Source organism: Tachypleus tridentatus, chromosome 3, assembly GCF_004210375.1.
Source record: "Tachypleus tridentatus isolate NWPU-2018 chromosome 3, ASM421037v1, whole genome shotgun sequence".
Lineage (NCBI taxonomy): Eukaryota > Metazoa > Arthropoda > Merostomata > Xiphosura > Limulidae > Tachypleus > Tachypleus tridentatus.
The window spans coordinates 92,873,528-92,893,903 of NC_134827.1; the positions used below are offsets into that span (position 1 = coordinate 92,873,528).

Genomic DNA, 20,376 nt, shown 5'->3' on the forward strand with positions numbered 1-20,376 from the left:
AAGGGGAGAATATGATGTATGTGGTAGTCTGTTTTCTGTATGGCTTTTTTATTTCTTACATACAACTGCGTTTTTACCCTCCGTATACGTGTATACAGAGAACACCTGGTTAAATATAAAGAAGTCATACTTACCGACCTTTTTTATTTAATGTGTTTTTTTTCCTAGATTGTTCACCTTTTTCCTGAAGAGACATAAAATAAAAGTTCGTTCAGAAGTCTTTTAGATGGATAATTTAAAACGAACACGCTTCAGGATGATTAATATAAATTCTCAGTTTAGGAGGCCTTGATTTGTACCTAAGAACTGGTTGGAGCGAATACTCGTATTTTGTTGTTGTTTGTTGTTGCTGTTCGTTTTTTATAAGCTTCGTTTTATTTGGATTTAAATTTATGATAAAGTCCACTGTTCATGCCTTACTGAATAATTTCTAGACACCGTTTCTATCATACTACGTTTGATTCATAAGTGTTGGGACGGGGAAACTCAGAGCAAAGTACTGTAACTAAGCTTTCTGAAAGCTGCGCGTGAGTAACAACTCCTTTGAACTTCTCCCCATGACGCATTGCATCTACGCAAGCTGTTCGCGTGCTGGTCCCTCTTACACGAGATAGCCACGCGCGTTGTTTTCACTTTACCTTGAGTCACCATTTGAGAAAGAATAGCATCGAAAAACCAAGGCATAGTGCCGTCTGACGACCAAATCCTTGGGCACACCGTCTTCCTCACTGTCTTACACGGTCATATTTACATATCATCTTCTTTACTTCTGGAAGATCTCCGTATTTGAGGGTAATTCAAAATCAATTTTATTTTTCATTTGACCTTAATTATTTAAAAGTTGCATCGTTGTTATGTTATTTATAGTTAACACTAAGTTGAATTTATTGTGGAATCGAGTAAAAGGATATATAGAATGTTTGAATGAAAGTTAGAAAACTCAAACATGATGAGTGCATCTGAGCGTGAATCCAGTTGTAATAAACTTCAGAACATCATAGCTTGTTATTGTTAAGTTATGTGAGAACATCATAGCTTGTTATTGTTAAGTTATGTGTTTGTATTACCTACATCGTCGAGTTACAAAAATATTTCTTTCTGTATGTTATAATTATATTATTTTATTTATATTGCCTACAAGTCACGCGATGAGTTACAACAATCATTCTTACAACTTGTTATAATTGTATTATCAGTTTATTTCAAATATTACGTTCAGTAATAAAAGTTGAGCACAAAATTGTAGATAACTTAAACATTTTAATAACTATAAAGAATGTTATATTAAACTTCAGTGTGACATTTTCAAAGACTTAAAGTATGTCTGTTCATATATAGGTAAAAATGGCTCGTTTGGGTTGAGAAAATATTTTACGTAGAGGAGTAAACAACGTTTCGACCTTCTTCGGTCATCGTCAGGTTCAAACGTTGTTCACTCCTCTGCGTAAAATATTTTCTCAACCCAAACGAGCCGTTTTTGCATATATATTTCTCTACAAGTGGGTTTTCTCGTCATCACTGATAATCATTCTTACAACTTGTTATAATTGTATTATTGTACTTGTATTATCTGTAGTCTCGCGGTGAGTTACAACAATAATTATTTCACTAAAAGAAACCATTATTCTCTGTACTCTTTTGAAGTTTTAAGTTAATTATTATTTTTAAAGTACGGTTCATCATCCGTTCTCACGTGATGAATTTCATAATTCCGTCATTAAACGAAGAAGAAACTCATCATTGTTGTTACCGTTTCTCTTGTGAAGAGTTAACTTCATTTTCATTTCGCGACATATCAGTATAGCCAAAGTTCTTACTTTTGTAAAACTTTAAGATAACTGTTATTTACTGCACAAAGCATGTTTACTGTTACATTTATTTTGTAGATTTAAGAATATATTATTACCTTTCCACTGGAAAAAATCGTATATTGTCTCCGTTTCTTAATACTTAAAAATGTTTTATTCTACCTTTATTAACACTCAGTCACAGTTTTCAAGGATTACATATTGAAATTACAAATGAAACAAATTAAATGAAAACGTTTCACTGAATGTCTCTTAATATCCTTGTACTGTAATGTCATCAGTTATACCACTGCATAAATGTTGTTTAAAACTTAACAATACTCTAACGTGTCAATAGCTAATTATCATTCATAGATATAAAATGTAAAATACTCTATCGCTTCTATAGCCGACTACCATACACAGGTATGAGATGTAACAATACTCAATCGCTTCTATAGACGAGTACCATACACAGATATAAAATGTATCGATACTATATCGCTTCTATAGCCGATTACCAAACACTGATATAAAATGTAACAATACTCTATCGCTTCTATAACCGACTACCAAACACAGATATGAAATGTAACAATACTCTATCGCTTCTATAGCCGACTACTATACGCAGATGAAAATACATAAACAATCTACTATACACAGATATAGGACGTATCAATACTTTACCGCTTCTGAAAGGTCTGTGAAAAATCTACTATACAGAGATGTATATACAACATAAGAATAAGCTATCGCTCCTATAACCGAGCACGATACATGTATCAACGCTCCATCGCTTCCATAATTAACTACTGTATCCTGATGTAAAGCGTAACAACAATGTACTATACGCAGATATGAAAAATCTCACAACAATATATCGCTTCTATAGCTCACTACTATACACAGATATAAAATGTATCAACAATTTACTGAACATCATTTTACGTTAATATTTAGTAATTTTATATTAAGACAACGAATTATGATGACATTTGATAATGCTATACTAAACATCAATGTTTGATAATATTTAATGGTGCTATATTAAAAATCATCGTACGGTGATATTTAATGATTGTATACTAGACATCAACTTAAAGTAATTTTAATGCTATTATTATATTAAACATCCCGAAATGTACGTAATGAATCTTCGTCTAAAAGAACAAAAACAAAACTGTCGTTTCCACACAATCGAGATAAATAGATATGGTTTAATAGGTAGCTACCATACCAGTTACTAGCTGTAGGTATTGTGTAGTAGTGACATCTGTGGCATCATGGATTCTAGCATCCAAAACTTGTTCCTTTTTAACCCCCCTCCGACAGTTCTGTTTTTTGTCTTTACTTAATTATATTTGGCAGACGAGATTTATCCAACAATTCTAGGAGATATTACCACGTACATTTCCTCTTAAAGTTATACCACTTGTTCTTCCCTGACAAATGGTATAAGTTCTCACGATGTTGTTTTAAGTGTCTCCCAGTGTGACAGCGGTAAGTCTGCAGACTTATAATGCTAGAGACTGGGCTACACGAGGACTATCTGCGCTAACTGTCCCTAATTTGGCAGTGAAATAGTAGAAAATAAGGCAGCTAGTCATCACCACCTACTGTCAACTCTTGGGCTACTCTTTTACCAAGGAATAGTGGGATTGACCGTCACATTATAACGCCCCACGGCTGAAAAGGCGAGCATGTTTGGTGCGACGGGAATTCGAACCCGTGACCTTCAGATTACGAGTCGGGTGCCTTAACCACCTGGCCATGCCGGGCCTTTTTTGGTGTTTTCTAGATAGTGTGATGTCACCGAAAATTACTCGTTTTGCGAATAGTATATAACAATTTTTTACCGCGAAGAATGTTCAAGTATTCAAACCTCAAATATCAGATCTTTAAGATACCTAAGCCATACAAGTGTGATGCCTTATAATAGGCGAGAATTCAATAATACAAATTTTAGTCTCAAACGCCATCCACGTGTTCCGAGGAACAGTGGGCAATATAACTAAGCAAAAACTATGTTTAGAAGAGCGACAGAAATCACACGTACACAACATGCTTCCATAAAAAATGTATTCAACTGTTTCACACCACAAACAGTTGCAGAGTTGAACAAGTATTCGTGTTATTCATATTGTTTGTGGATTTCTGTGCAATCGGATTCTTGAAATAAGCGTTGGGAAATCGCTGTATTCGTATATTAGATAGATTATGTAAAGCCTGCAGTGTTCAGTAGTGTGCTTTTCACAGGACAGCCTAAAGACGAAATATTTTATAATAGTAACAACGCTGCAGGATTATGGTCAAGATGCACTGTTGTAAAATAAAGTATGAACGAACGTGGCAACATGGCCTGAAACGACATGGTAAACTCTTAAAATTTCTGCAGTATAATTGTTTCAGAAAAGCTCAGTTTTAGGCACTATCTGCATTTTCAAATCAGCACATTTCAACTGAACTGAAAATCAACTATTCCACAATTATAAAATCATGCAGGGCAAAATACTTTTGCTTATGAAGAACAATAACTGTGATGTTAAATCGTATGGATAAAGTAAAAGAAGGTACGATTCCAAAACCGGCTACAACGCGCACACTGAAAATTTGTCACTGAGAATAATCCAACATTGCACCTCTAAAAGGACTCGTCATGGAACTGTCAACAAGGTAAATCGCATGGACTAAGATGTACGAAGTAACACAAGAGCTGTATTCACAATAAACACATAGATGAACTTCAGAGTAACTATTAAAACTTTCAACTACTGATATGTAGCATGTGGCAAATAGAAGTTTGTCATTCACAACAGCCAAGACATATAGCTACTTTAATGTCTACAATTTATCACTGTTCTTCCAGTCATACAACATTCAAATATGGTGCAAAATATGTTACGAAAATTTTCCAAAGAATTAACAGTCGTCGCAGGTTACAGCTCTAATAAGAAATTAAACATCTGAAAATTCGAGACAATGTCAAGGCTTACTAGTACGCTAAGTTGTTGGCAATACAAGGTCGCCAGAAAATACAACCATACAAAATATATGGAAACAAAATATACCACCATCAAGATAAAGCATCAGAAACACTTCCAAATCAACATGACACATGTTCCTTCCAACCACACATCCAAGTCAACATGTCAGTTTTTCCTTTCAGCCACACTTCCAAGTCAACATGTCAGTTCTTCCTTTCAGCCATAATTCCCAGTAAACATTTCAGTTGTTCCTTTCAAACACACTTCCAAGTCAACATTTCACTTGTTCCTTTCAGCAACACTTCCAAGTCAACATTTCGGTTGTTCCTTTCAGCCGCATTTCCCAGTCAACATGTCGGTTGTTCCTTTCAGCCACACTTCCAAGTCAACATTTCACTTGTTCCTTTCAGCAACACTTCCAGGTCAACATTTCGGTTGTTCCTTTCAGCCGCATTTCCCAGTCAACATGTCGGTTATTCCTTTCAGCCACATTTCCAAGACAACATGTAAGTTGTTCCTTTCAGCCACACTTCCAAGTCAACATGTCAGTTGTTTCTTTCAGCCACAATTCCCAGGCAACATTTCAGTTGTTCCTTTCAACTACACTCCCAAGTCAACATGCCAGTTATTCATTTCAACCGTACTTCCAAATCAACATATCAGGTGTTCCTTTCAGCCGAACTTTCAAGTCAACATGTCAGGTATTCAGCCACACTTCCAAGTCAACATTTTAGTGGTTTCTTTCAGCCACACTTCCAAGTCAACATGTCAATTGTTCCTTTCAGTCACACTACTAAGTCAACGTGTCAGTTGTTCCTTTTACCCACACTTCCAAATTAACATGTCAGTTGTTCCTTCCAGCCACATTTCCCAGTCAACATATTGGTTGTTTCTTTCAGCTACACTTCCAAGTCAACATTTCACTTGTTCCTATCAAAGACACTTCCAAGTTAAGATTTCCCTTATTTCATTCCGCTGCACTTCCAAGTCAACATGTCAGGCATTTCTTTCCGCCGCACTTCCAAATCAGCATGTCAGTTGTTCCTTTCAGCCACATTTCCAAGTCAACATGTCAGGTATTCCTTTCAGCTACACTTCCAAATCAACATATCAGTTGTTCTTTCAGACGCACTTCCAAATAACATATCAGTTGTTCCTTTCAAGAAGACTTCCAAATCAACATGTGAGGTATTCCCTTCAGCCACACTTCCAAGTCAACATGTCAGTTGTTTACTTCAGCTACTATTCCCAGGCAGCATTTCAGTTGTTCCTCTCAACCACACTTCCAACTCAACATGTAAGGTACTCCTTTCCGCCGCACTTCCAAATCAACATGTTAGTTGTTCCTTTCAGGTACAATTCCCAGTCAAGATTGCACTTGTTTCTTTCAGCCACACTTTCAAGTCAACATGCTTGTTGTTCCTTTCAACCGTTCTTCCAAGTCAAAATTTCAGTTGTACCTTTCAACTGCACTTCCAAATCAACATGTCAGTTGTTCCTTTCAACCGTACTTCCAAGTCAAAATTTCAGTTGTACTTTTCAACCGCACTTCCAACTCAAAATGTCAGTTGTTTCTATCAACCGTACTTACAGATCAACATGTCAGTTGTTCCTTTCAGCCACACTCCCAAGTCAACATATCGGTTGTTCCTTTCAGACACACTTCCAACTCAACATTCCAAGTGTTCCCTTCAGCCACTATCCCCAGGCAGCATTTCAGTTGTTCTTTTCAGCCGCACTTCCAAATCAACATGTCAGTTGTTCCATACAGTTACAATTCCCAGTCGACATTTCAGTTGTTCCTTTTAACACCTCCAGGTAAGATTTTACTTCCTACACTTTCAAATCAACATGTTAGTTGTCCCTTTCAACTGTACTTCCAAATCAACATGTCAGTTGTTCCTTACAGTTACAATTCCCAGTCGACATTTCAGTTGTTCCTTTTAACCGCACCTCCAAGGTAAGATTTTACTTGTTTCTTTCAACTACACTTTCAAATCAACATGTTAGTTGTCCCTTTCAACCGTACTTCCAAATCAACATGTCAATTGTTTCTTTCAAGCGTATTTCCAAATCAATATGTCAGTTGTTTCTTTCAACCGTACTTACAGATCAACATGTCAGTTGTTCCTTTCAGCCACACTTCCAAATCAACATGTCAGTTTCACCTTTCAGCCACACTTCCAAGTCATCATTTCAGTTGTTTCTTTCGACCGTACTTCCAAATCAACATCTCAGTTGTTCCTTTCAGCCACACTTCCAAATCAACATGTCAGTTGTTCCTTTCAAGCGTACTTCCAAGTCAACATGATAGTTGTTCTTTTCAAGTTTATTCAAATCGACATGTCAGTTGTGCCTTTCAGCCATACTTCCAACTCAACATGTCAGTTGTTCCTATCAAGCGTACTTACAGATCAACATGTCAGTTGTTCCTTTCAGCCACACTCCCAAGTCAAGATTTCAATTGTTGTTTTCAGCCACATTTCCAAGTTAACATGTCAGTTTTTCCTTTCAGCCACACTTCCAAGTCATCATTTCAGTTGTTTCTTTCAACCGTACTTTCAAATCAACATGTTAGTTGTTCCTTTCAACCGTACTTTCAAATCAACATATCAGTTGCTCCTTTCAAGCGTAATTCCAAATCAAAATGTCAGTTGTTCCTTTCAACCGTACTTCCAAATCAACATGTCAGTTGTTCCTTTCAGCCACACTTCCAAATCAACATGTCAGTTTCACCTTTCAGCCACACTTCCAAGTCATCATCTCAGTTGTTTCTTTCAACTGCATTTCCAGATCAACATATCAGTTGTTCCGTTCAAGCGTACTTCCAAGTCAAAATGTCAGTTGTTCCTTTCAAGCATACATCTAACTCAACATGTCAGTTGTTCCTATCAACCGTATTTACAAATCAACATGTCAGTTATTCCTTTCCGCCACACTTCCAAGTCAACATATCGGTTGTTCTTTTCAGCCGCACTTCCAAATCAACATGTCAGTTGTTCCTTACAGGTACAATTCCCAGTCAACATTTCAGTTCTTCCTTACTGGTACAATTCCCAGTCAACATTTCAGTTCTTCCTTTTAATCACACTTCCAAGTCAAGATTTCACTTGTTTCTTTCAGCCACACTTTCAAGTCAACATGCTTGTTGTTCCTTTCAACCGTACTTCCAAGTCAAAATTTCAGTTGTACCTTTCAGCCGCACTTTCAAGTCAACATATGAGGTGTTCCTTTTACCCACACTTCCAAATCAACAGGTCAGTTGTTCCTTTCAGCCTCACTTCCAACTCAAAATGTCAGTTGTTCCTATCAACCGTACTTACCCATCAACATGTCAGTTGTTCCTTTCAGCCACACTCCCAAGTCAACATATCGGTTGTTCCTTTCAGCCACACTTCCAACTCGACATGTCAGTTGTTCCCTTCAGGCACTATACCCAGGCAGCATTTCAGTTGTTTCTTTCAGCCACACTTCCAAATCAACATGTCAGTTGTTCCTATCAAGCGAACTTCCAAGTCAACATGTCAGGTATTCCTTTCAGCCGCAATTCCAAGTCAACATGTCAGTTGATCCACAAGATGCAACATACTAGGACTAAATCTGTATCAGTCTCAGAATTTCCCATGGACTTTTATGCATTTGTCTTCTTCGAACTAATTTTCAAAGTTTTCTTCTTTGCATCGTTGAGGGGAAACTTCACTGTATTGCGTAAAAGCCTACTACAGTGAAAATCGCTTTGGAGAAAGGACAGTCAGTACTTGAATCACCGTCGATAGTTGAAGATGAAACTCAAAGTACGCACACATCATATTATCGTTACCGTGTGTCGAATGTTTGTTTTATTTAAGTGTATAGCTGAGCAACGAAACGTCTGCGCCGTGTGTACTGTAGTAGTCAAAACTCGTATTTTAGTGTTATAGCCCGTCTAGTTTCCGCTGAGCCGACTGCGAGCGATTCACAGGTGAGATTAGTATTTTAAATTTTTATTTAATTCAGCAAACACTTTCTTCAGGTTTCTTAGATGAAATGGTTTATAAGATATGCATATTGGCCACAATACTCAGGGGATATATATATATATATAAAAGTGACAATATTCAGGGGATATACATGTATAAAAGTGACAATATTCAGGTAATATACATATATAAACGTGACAATAAACAGAAGATATACAAATATAAAAGTGACAATATTCAGGGGATATACATATATAAAAGTGACAATATTCAGAGGTTATACATATATAAAAGTGACAATATTCAACGGATCTAAATATATAAAAGTGACAATATTCAGAGGATATACATATATAAAAATGACAATACTCAACGGATCTACATATATAAAAGTGACAATATTCAGAGGATATACATATATAAAAGTGAAGTGCAATGAAATTAATATTTGTTTGTTACAAGTTAAGCACAAAGCTACAACATGGGCTATTTGTGTCTACCACAAACATCGAAACCAGGCATTATAAGTCTGGAGAAATGCCACTGAGCAACTCATGAAATAATGAGATATGTTTATAGGTCACAAAATTCACCGACTATACATATATAAAAGTGAAATACAGTTAAAGTATGAAGTATGCTTCTCGGTCAACATTTTCAGGGACTATACATATATGGAAGTAAAGTACAGTGGAAGTATAAAGTATGGTTATTGGTCAAAATATTCAGGGACTATTCAATAATGAAAGCGAAGTACTTTGAAGGTATGAAGTATGTTTATTGGTCACGATATACAGGGGCTATATATATTGTAAAGTAAAGTACAGTAAACGTTTGACGTATGCTTTCGGTCACAATATTCAGATGCTATACATATAGGAAATTGAAGTACGGTGAAATTGTAAAGTATGCTTATTGGTCACGATAATCAGGGACTATTCATACATGAAATTGAAGTACAGTGAATGTATGAAATATGTTTATTGGTCACAATATTCGGGGACTATACATATAGAATGTTGAGTACAGTGAAAGTATGAAACATGCTTATTGGTTACAATATTCAGGAGCTATATATATACATATATGAAAATGTAAGGGCTATCTGAGTGAATAATTAATAATTATGGTTTTCTGAGCGCTGACTATTATCATAAGTCAATTAAATTATGGATGCTTAATTCTATTACGGTTAAATAATTATAAGTTCCAAATTATAGCCTAAAACTCCACAACTTCACTTAATTCATCCAGACCGTCGCTGGAGGACGTTTATAGAGGCATGACATGACACGCCGCATTATTAGATACAAAGTAAGCAATTTGCGTTTGTTATAGTACCCAGCACACAAGATGGCCTCAGAGCGAGGTGTTTAAGTGGTTATACCTAATCTCAGTTTGTCAGTTTTATTACAACGAACGAAAATGCAGCTAGAATAAACATCTAACGTATTCCACGGTATCTTATTCTTTAAAAAATACTATGGAAATCACTCTGAGAAATAAAAGACACATACTTGTGTCGAATTAATATAATTCAACTTTTAAGTATATATATTGGTTTGTTTTGTTTTGAATTTCTCCAAAAGGTGCTTGAGTGTTATCTGCGCTAGCCGTCCCTAATTTAGGAGTGTAAGATTAGAGGGAAGGCAGCTGATCATCACCACTTACCGCCAATTCTTGGACCACTGTTTTACCAAAGAATAGTGGGATTGAGCGTAACATTATAACGCCCCCACGGCTGAAAGGACGAGCATGTTTAGTGTGACGGAGATTCGAACCCGCGACTTCCAGATTACGAGTCCAGTGCCTTAACCTCCTGGCCATGTCGGGCCAGGTATATATATGTTTAAAAATCTTCATCAGGTGTATAGTTTTTAAAATCAAAGTGTCGCTTAACGTACTGTGTCTGAGTCCATGAGTCATTCAAATTCTAAAAAAGAGCCAATTTCAAAATTTAAAGCTAAACAGTATCAGTAACAAACTGCATTCTAAAATCACAAAATATTCTGAAAGGAGAGATCTTAAAGTTTGTGATCATTTCATATCATTCTACTTCTTCTGAAATGTAAGTTGATATCAAGCGTAAACGTTTTTGTATAATTTCTGAAGCTTTTTGAAATAAGTTTATATTAAGCTTCTATAAACATGCACTTATTTCTGTGTCTACGTTTACAACCATTAACCCTTCCTAAGCCGTTTAAGTTATATCTATATACACATAAATTTATATATAATGTGACATGGATAAAATCGAGATTCACTTTCATAAATACTTATCTCTTGTCAAATTACACACACCGCCTCCGGATATTTTTTTCTATATTTATTTTTTATACTTACCCTGGATGTTGTACTTCACAACAGAGAAGTTTCTTCTATCGTAAGGAAACGTTTCTTAAGAGATTTTCAGATATAAAATGCAGTTCTATAATGATATTTTGGTTTACAATCTGTAAATGGATGAGTGGTGATTTATATGTGAAACATGGAAATTAAAATTAAACAATTTTGGTGACGTAATGTTTAAATAATTTATATATTCCTGCCTATTAGAGCTTAAAAATACATACTATTTATATTACCGTATTTAAAATTTTTCTACGTTTTACGTCGATGTGACAAAAAAAAATCCAAAAGGAAACTTTAAATGCCTAAAATTCATTTATCTTATAAACTGAAACATGCGCCCATATTGTACTAGTAGTAACATTCCAGATATGAGTAGCTAAAACGTACTAAGTGCTTACCACTTTTATTTTCAAATCATAGTTGAGTTTATGTACTTAGAATCTATTTTGAAAACATTAACAAGTAGCCAGTTTTGATTCATATCTATGTTTCTGTACAGCACCTCGAAGTTGAAGACTACTCTGCACTTTGAAACACTGGTAAGTCAACTTGTAAGCAGGATTACATAAACACATAGAATAAGCATAATGTTTCTAGAAACATGAACGTAACGTTAAAAACAATCTTGTATTTCATCATAAACTATATAGATTATCACTAAAGCATTGTATTTGTTCAATAAAATATAAAAGTGAATCAAACGTAACTCCACTTTAAAAGAAGATCCACACCTTTTGTGTCGTCGCATAACAACATAACAACAATTAAAGTGAAGTGTTTACTTGGTGTGTAGATCTTAGTTACGTAAACAATTAATATTTCATGCTTTCACCTGAGATATACATTAAATATTTTACGCTAAAGCAAAATTATTTTGAGTTACACGTCGACAATTTCTTGCGGAAGTTGAGATGCGTTGAGCTGAACTCTACGCTGAATATTTCAGGCTAAAATATCTTTTGTTACAAGTTTTCTATTCTGAACGTTTCATCTTCTATTCAATTATATAAATTCCTATTTTACCTCCGTACCAATTATCTTAGCGTTTTGCCACAAACATATTAATTATTTCATACACATATAAATATAAATAACTTTAGTTTGACCATCAATATTGAGATGATGTGATAAAATATTTTAGTGAAAATCCTTTAACTTTTTTCTACATTAAACAAAGTATTATTCAACACAAAACTCTCTAGTTTCTTCTTGTTTTCGAGCCTCTCTGTTTTATCAACAGTCTTTGGTGATTCGTGGCTTTATGAATCTTTAATAATAGAATATAATCTAATAGTTGAAGGAAAAATCTCCAAACAATAACAAAGCTAAGTGAAAATAAACAGACTTGTGGCCATGTGTTTTGATCTTTGTGACCTTTTCATACAGGGTGTTCGGAAAGTCACTGTGCACTTATATATTTATTAACAGACATGTTTCAATATAGTATACAGGAGGTAAATATGAATGACAATTATAAACAATGTTGAAAGTGACTCCCGTTGGCATCAATACAGGCTTGGATCCTTCTTATTTTGTTTCTAAATACCGCTATCAGATGCTGGCTTGAAATAGGCTGATTAAAATATGATTACAAAACTGCACAGTGACTTTCCGAACACCTTGTATTTCCGTCCGTAAGAAGAATATGATTTGTTCGATATAAACTTTAAAGAAGCAGAAACTGTATTGTTAACAAGTGAAAAAAATAAGCCATCACTTCAAGCTTTTGATTCAATGCGACAGGTGTAATAAAATACAGAAAAAAAATATTGAAACTGTATGAAAGTACATTCACCTGATATAAAAGTTTAAATTTCCTAGTATTTATTGATTTGAATTTGGACATCAAGGTCAGAAGGCCAACGTTTCAGGCATATTTATCCCTATTTTGAAATTAATGGCTTAGGAAAAAGGGAACAGTTATCACCATCCATAACCTATACAAATACTTCCAAATGAAAGCGAGGTTGGTTGTCATAGTTATAACGCCCCCGTAGTTAAAAGTGTGGAACGTGTTCAGTGACATATCGTGACTGAAACATTACACTTTTTGATATGCAGCTCGACAGCTGGCGACACCCGCCCCACCAGATTTACTAGAAACATACGTAATGTAATCGAATGATCCTGTATGTCAGTTTCAGTCATTTGGTGAACAAGGACATTTTCTTCTTTTCGGTTTACGAACATCATGTACGGGCTTTCTGATGTCATTTTATGATAGCTCTTCTCTCTATATCACTCCAATAAAATGAAGAAACGTTGTAATGAATTAATTGGCGCTAAGTTGTGGAATTTATAACAACGTTTCAAAATAAAAAGGGTGAAAATCGTGATTTTCATACGTAGATGTTGTAACGGAAACTTGTACGTATATATATTGTGCTTGAATATATAATTTTCTTACCTACTTTATGAGAACTACCAATGATAGAGTTAAAACTAGTTTCAAGGCACTATACGTTCATTAAGTGTTGACGACAGATTCAGTCAAAACGAAACGTTTTTATGATATAGAGGGCGCTCTGGTTGGACATATTCCTCTCTCTGCCAACTCCAAATCTTTTTCTGCAGCCTAGAACGACGAACACGTTGGATGACATAAAGTACCTTTAGGAGCTGACAGTGAATGACAACAAACAAGTTACATAATTGCTCAACATTATAATTATATCGTTAAATAACCATCACGGATGTGACTCTGAATCCACAGATTTCCAAGCTACGAAGTTTTACCCGTGGCTTCTTCCGAATCGTGACACTAGGAACATCCAAATTGATTGCTTCATTACCAGCGGCCTTTACTAGCATTGAATCCATATTCGTATCGACTCTCATATATCATGCGAAATAAAAGTATATATATGGAGGTTGTTCAGAAATTTCCACATTGTCCATTATATTATCACATAGAGATAAAATATACATTATGTTAGCGAAATTAAACACTTTCATATGAGTTCGATTTGATCGATATTAGCTGTTGACAGAGTGCTTTTCATAAATATTGTAAACATGCTTACCGATCTCTTGGAAATTCTGTGAATTCTGTTTACGTTTAAATGTTTATATTAGAACAAGTAGTATCATTAAGAGAATAGAACTTGCTCGCACTGCTAACGGTTTAATACAATTAACTTTAGATCTAATAGCTGATCCAACAATTAACCAATTTAACAAAATAATATCAGTTTAGTTTATAGATTAGAGTCTACTAATGTTACACATAAAACATTAATAATGAGAACAAAAAACCGTTCGGCTTTAAAGTAATGTCAAGACACTGTTTCTTATCGAAATATGACGAGGAGATGTCCTGATATGTTATACTAATGTCAAGACACTGTTTCTTATCGAAATATGACGAGGAGATGTCCTGATATGTTATACTAATGTCAAGATACTGTGTTTTATCGAAATATGACGAGGAGATGTCCTGATATGTTATACTAATGTCAAGATACTGTTTTTTATCGAAATATGACGAGGAGATGTCCTGATGTGTTATACTAATGTCAAGACACTGTTTCTTATTGAAGTATGACGAGGAGATGTCCTGATATATTATACTAATGTCAAGACACTGTTTCTTATTGAAGTATGACGAGGAGATATCCTGATATATTATACAAGTGTCAAGACACTGTTTCTTATTGAAGTATGACGAGGAGATGTCCTGATATATTATACAAGTGTCAAGACACTGTTTCTTATTGAAGTATGACGAGGAGATGTCCTGATATATTATACAAGTGTCAAGACACTGTTTCTTATTGAAATATGACGAGGAGATGTCCTGATATATTACACTAATGTCAAGATACTGTTTTTTATCGAAATATGACGAGGAGATGTCCTGATATGTTATACTAATGTCAAGATACTGTTTTTTATCGAAATATGACGAGGAGATGTCCTGATATATTATACTAGTGTCAAGACACTGTTTCTTATTGAAATATGACGAGGAGATGTCCTGATATATTATACTAATGTCAAGATACTGTTTTTTATCGAAATATGACGAGGAGATGTCCTGATATGTTATACTAATGTCAAGATACTGTTTTTTATCGAAATATGACGATGAGATGTCCTGATATGTTATAATAATGTCAAGACACTGTTTCTTATTGAAATATGACGAGGAGATATCCTGATATGTTATACTAATGTCAAGACACTGTTTCTTATTGAAATATGACGAGGAGATGTCCTGATATATTATACAAGTGTCAAGACACTGTTTCTTATTGAAGTATGACGAGGAGATGTCCTGATATATTATACTAGTGTCAAGACACTGTTTCTTATTGAAATATGACGAGATGTCCTGATATGTTATACTAATGTCAAGACACTGTTTCTTATTGAAGTATGACGAGGAGATGTCCTGATATATTATACAAGTGTCAAGACACTGTTTGTTATTGAAATATGACGAGGAGATGTCCTGATATATTATACAAGTGTCAAGACACTGTTTCTTATTGAAGTATGACGAGGAGATGTCCTGATATGTTATACTAATGTCAAGATACTGTGTTTTATCGAAATATGACGAGGAGATGTCCTGATATGTTATACTAATGTCAAGATACTGTTTTTTATCGAAATATGACGAGGAGATGTCCTGATATGTTATACTAATGTCAAGACACTGTTTCTTATTGAAGTATGACGAGGAGATGTCCTGATATATTATACAAGTGTCAAGACACTGTTTCTTATTGAAGTATGACGAGGAGATGTCCTGATATGTTATACTAATGTCAAGACACTGTTTCTTATTGAAATATGACGAGGAGATATCCTGATATGTTATACTAATGTCAAGACACTGTTTCTTATTGAAATATGACGAGGAGATGTCCTGATATATTATACAAGTGTCAAGACACTGTTTCTTATTGAAGTATGACGAGGAGATGTCCTGATATATTATACAAGTGTCAAGACACTGTTTCTTATTGAAGTATGACGAGGAGATGTCCTGATATATTATACAAGTGTCAAGACACTGTTTCTTATTGAAATATGACGAGGAGATGTCCTGATATATTATACTAATGTCAAGATACTGTTTTTTATCGAAATATGACGAGGAGATGTCCTGATATATTATACAAGTGTCAAGACACTGTTTCTTATAGAAGTATGACGAGGAGATGTCCTGATATATTATACAAGTGTCAAGACACTGTTTCTTATTGAAATATGACGAGGAGATGTCCTGATATATTACACTAATGTCAAGATACTGTTTTTTATCGAAATATGACGAGGAGATGTCCTGATATGTTATACTAATGTCAAGATACTGTTTTTTATCGAAATATGACGAGGAGATGTCCTGATATATTATACTAGTGTCAAGACACTGTTTCTTATTGAAATATGACGAGGAGATGTCCTGATATATTATACTAATGTCAAGATACTGTTTTTTATCGAAATATGACGAGGAGATGTCCTGATATGTTATACTAATGTCAAGATACTGTTTTTTATCGAAATATGACGAGGAGATGTCCTGATATGTTATACTAATGTCAAGACACTGTTTCTTATTGAAATATGACGAGGAGATATCCTGATATGTTATACTAATGTCAAGACACTGTTTCTTATTGAAATATGACGAGGAGATGTCCTGATATATTATACAAGTGTCAAGACACTGTTTCTTATTGAAGTATGACGAGGAGATGTCCTGATATATTATACAAGTGTCAAGACACTGTTTCTTATTGAAGTATGACGAGGAGATGTCCTGATATATTATACAAGTGTCAAGACACTGTTTCTTATTGAAATATGACGAGGAGATGTCCTGATATATTATACTAATGTCAAGATACTGTTTTTTATCGAAATATGACGAGGAGATGTCCTGATATGTTATACTAATGTCAAGATACTGTTTTTTATCGAAATATGACGAGGAGATGTCCTGATATATTATACTAGTGTCAAGACACTGTTTCTTATTGAAATATGACGAGGAGATGTCCTGATATATTATACTAATGTCAAGATACTGTTTTTTATCGAAATATGACGAGGAGATGTCCTGATATGTTATACTAATGTCAAGATACTGTTTTTATCGAAATATGACGAGGAGATGTCCTGATATGTTATACTAATGTCAAGACACTGTTTCTTATTGAAATATGACGAGGAGATATCCTGATATGTTATACTAATGTCAAGACACTGTTTCTTATTGAAATATGACGAGGAGATGTCCTGATATATTATACAAGTGTCAAGACACTGTTTCTTATTGAAGTATGACGAGGAGATGTCCTGATATATTATACTAGTGTCAAGACACTGTTTCTTATTGAAGTATGACGAGGAGATGTCCTGATATGTTATACTAATGTCAAGACACTGTTTCTTATTGAAGTATGACGAGGAGATGTCCTGATATATTATACAAGTGTCAAGACACTGTTTCTTATTGAAGTATGACGAGGAGATGTCCTGATATATTATACAAGTGTCAAGACACTGTTTCTTATTGAAGTATGACGAGGAGATGTCCTGATATATTATACAAGTGTCAAGACACTGTTTCTTATTGAAATATGACGAGGAGATGTCCTGATATATTATACTAATGTCAAGATACTGTTTTTTATCGAAATATGACGAGGAGATGTCCTGATATGTTATACTAATGTCAAGATACTGTTTTTTATCGAAATATGACGAGGAGATGTCCTGATATATTATACTAATGTCAAGATACTGTTTTTTATCGAAATATGACGAGGAGATGTCCTGATATGTTATACTAATGTCAAGATACTGTTTTTATCGAAATATGACGAGGAGATGTCCTGATATGTTATACTAATGTCAAGACACTGTTTCTTATTGAAATATGACGAGGAGATATCCTGATATGTGATACTAATGTCAAGACACTGTTTCTTATTGAAATATGACGAGGAGATGTCCTGATATATTATACAAGTGTCAAGACACTGTTTCTTATTGAAGTATGACGAGGAGATGTCCTGATATATTATACTAGTGTCAAGACACTGTTTCTTATTGAAGTATGACGAGGAGATGTCCTGATATGTTATACTAATGTCAAGACACTGTTTCTTATTGAAATATGACGAGGAGATGTCCTGATATGTTATACTAATGTCAAGACACTGTTTCTTATTGAAATATGACGAGGAGATGTCCTGATATGTTATATTAATGTCAAGACACTGTTTCTTATTGAAGTATGACGAGGAGATGTCCTGATATGTTATACTAATGTCAAGACACTGTTTCTTATTGAAATATGACGAGGAGATGTCCTGATATGTTATACTAATGTCAAGACACTGTTTTTTATCGAAATATGACGAGGAGATGTCCTGATATGTTATACTAATGTCAAGATACTGTTTTTTATCGAAATATGACGAGGAGATGTCCTGATATATTATACAAGTGTCAAGACACTGTTTCTTATTGAAGTATGACGAGGAGATGTCCTGATATGTTATACTAATGTCAAGACACTGTTTCTTATTGAAGTATGACGAGGAGATGTCCTGATATGTTATACTAATGTCAAGACACTGTTTCTTATTGAAATATGACGAGGAGATGTCCTGATATGTTATACTAATGTCAAGACACTGTTTCTTATTGAAGTATGACGAGGAGATGTCCTGATATGTTATACTAATGTCAAGACACTGTTTCTTATTGAAATATGACGAGGAGATGTCCTGATATGTTATACTAATGTCAAGACACTGTTTCTTATTGAAATATGACGAGGAGATGTCCTGATATATTATACTAGTGTCAAGACACTGTTTCTTATTGAAATATGACGAGGAGATGTCCTGATATATTATACTAATGTCAAGATACTGTTTTTTATCGAAATATGACGAGGAGATGTCCTGATATGTTATACTAATGTCAAGATACTGTTTTTTATCGAAATATGACGAGGAGATGTCCTGATATGTTATACTAATGTCAAGACACTGTTTCTTATTGAAATATGACGAGGAGATATCCTGATATGTGATACTAATGTCAAGACACTGTTTCTTATTGAAATATGACGAGGAGATGTCCTGATATATTATACTAGTGTCAAGACACTGTTTCTTATTGAAGTATGACGAGGAGATGTCCTGATATGTTATACTAGTGTCAAGACACTGTTTCTTATTGAAGTATGACGAGGAGATGTCCTGATATGTTATACTAATGTCAAGACACTGTTTCTTATTGAAGTATGACGAGGAGATGTCCTGATATATTATACAAGTGTCAAGACACTGTTTGTTATTGAAATATGACGAGGAGATGTCCTGATATATTATACTAGTGTCAAGACACTGTTTCTTATTGAAATATGACGAGGAGATGTCCTGATATGTTATACTAATGTCAAGACACTGTTTCTTATTGAAATATGACGAGGAGATGTCCTGATATATTATACTAGTGTCAAGACACTGTTTCTTATTGAAATATGACGAGGAGATGTCCTGATATATTATACTAGTGTCAAGACACTGTTTCTTATTGAAATATGACGAGGAGATGTCCTGATATGTTATACTAATGTCAAGACACTGTTTCTTATTGAAATATGACGAGGAGATGTCCTGATATGTTATACTAATGTCAAGACACTGTTTCTTATTGAAATATGACGAGGAGATGTCCTGATATATTATACAACTGTCAAGACACTGTTTCTTATTGAAATATGACGAGGAGATGTCCTGATATATTATACTAATGTCAAGACACTGTTTCTTATTGAAGTATGACGAGGAGATGTCCTGATATATTATACTAATGTCAAGACACTGTTTCTTATTGAAGTATGACGAGGAGATGTCCTGATATGTTATACTAATGTCAAGACACTGTTTCTTATTGAAATATGACGAGGAGATGTCCTGATATATTATACTAGTGTCAAGACACTGTTTCTTATTGAAATATGACGAGGAGATGTCCTGATATATTATACTAATGTCAAGATACTGTTTTTTATCGAAATATGACGAGGAGATGTCCTGATATGTTATACTAATGTCAAGATACTGTTTTTTATCGAAATATGACGAGGAGATGTCCTGATATGTTATACTAATGTCAAGACACTGTTTCTTATTGAAATATGACGAGGAGATATCCTGATATGTGATACTAATGTCAAGACACTGTTTCTTATTGAAATATGACGAGGAGATGTCCTGATATATTATACAAGTGTCAAGACACTGTTTCTTATTG

General features: G+C 34.5%; 1 protein-coding gene across 1 annotated transcript in view; it reads left to right on the forward strand.

The window, feature by feature from the left end:
- The first annotated feature begins 649 nt into the window (after positions 1-649).
- Positions 650-20,376, forward strand: part of LOC143247482 (homeobox protein prospero-like) — a 55,809-nt gene continuing 36,082 nt past the window's right edge. The window contains exons 1-2 of the mRNA XM_076495699.1: positions 650-792; positions 11,585-11,624. The gene's annotated coding sequence lies outside the window, so the exon portion shown is untranslated. The remainder of the gene's footprint in view (positions 793-11,584; positions 11,625-20,376) is intronic.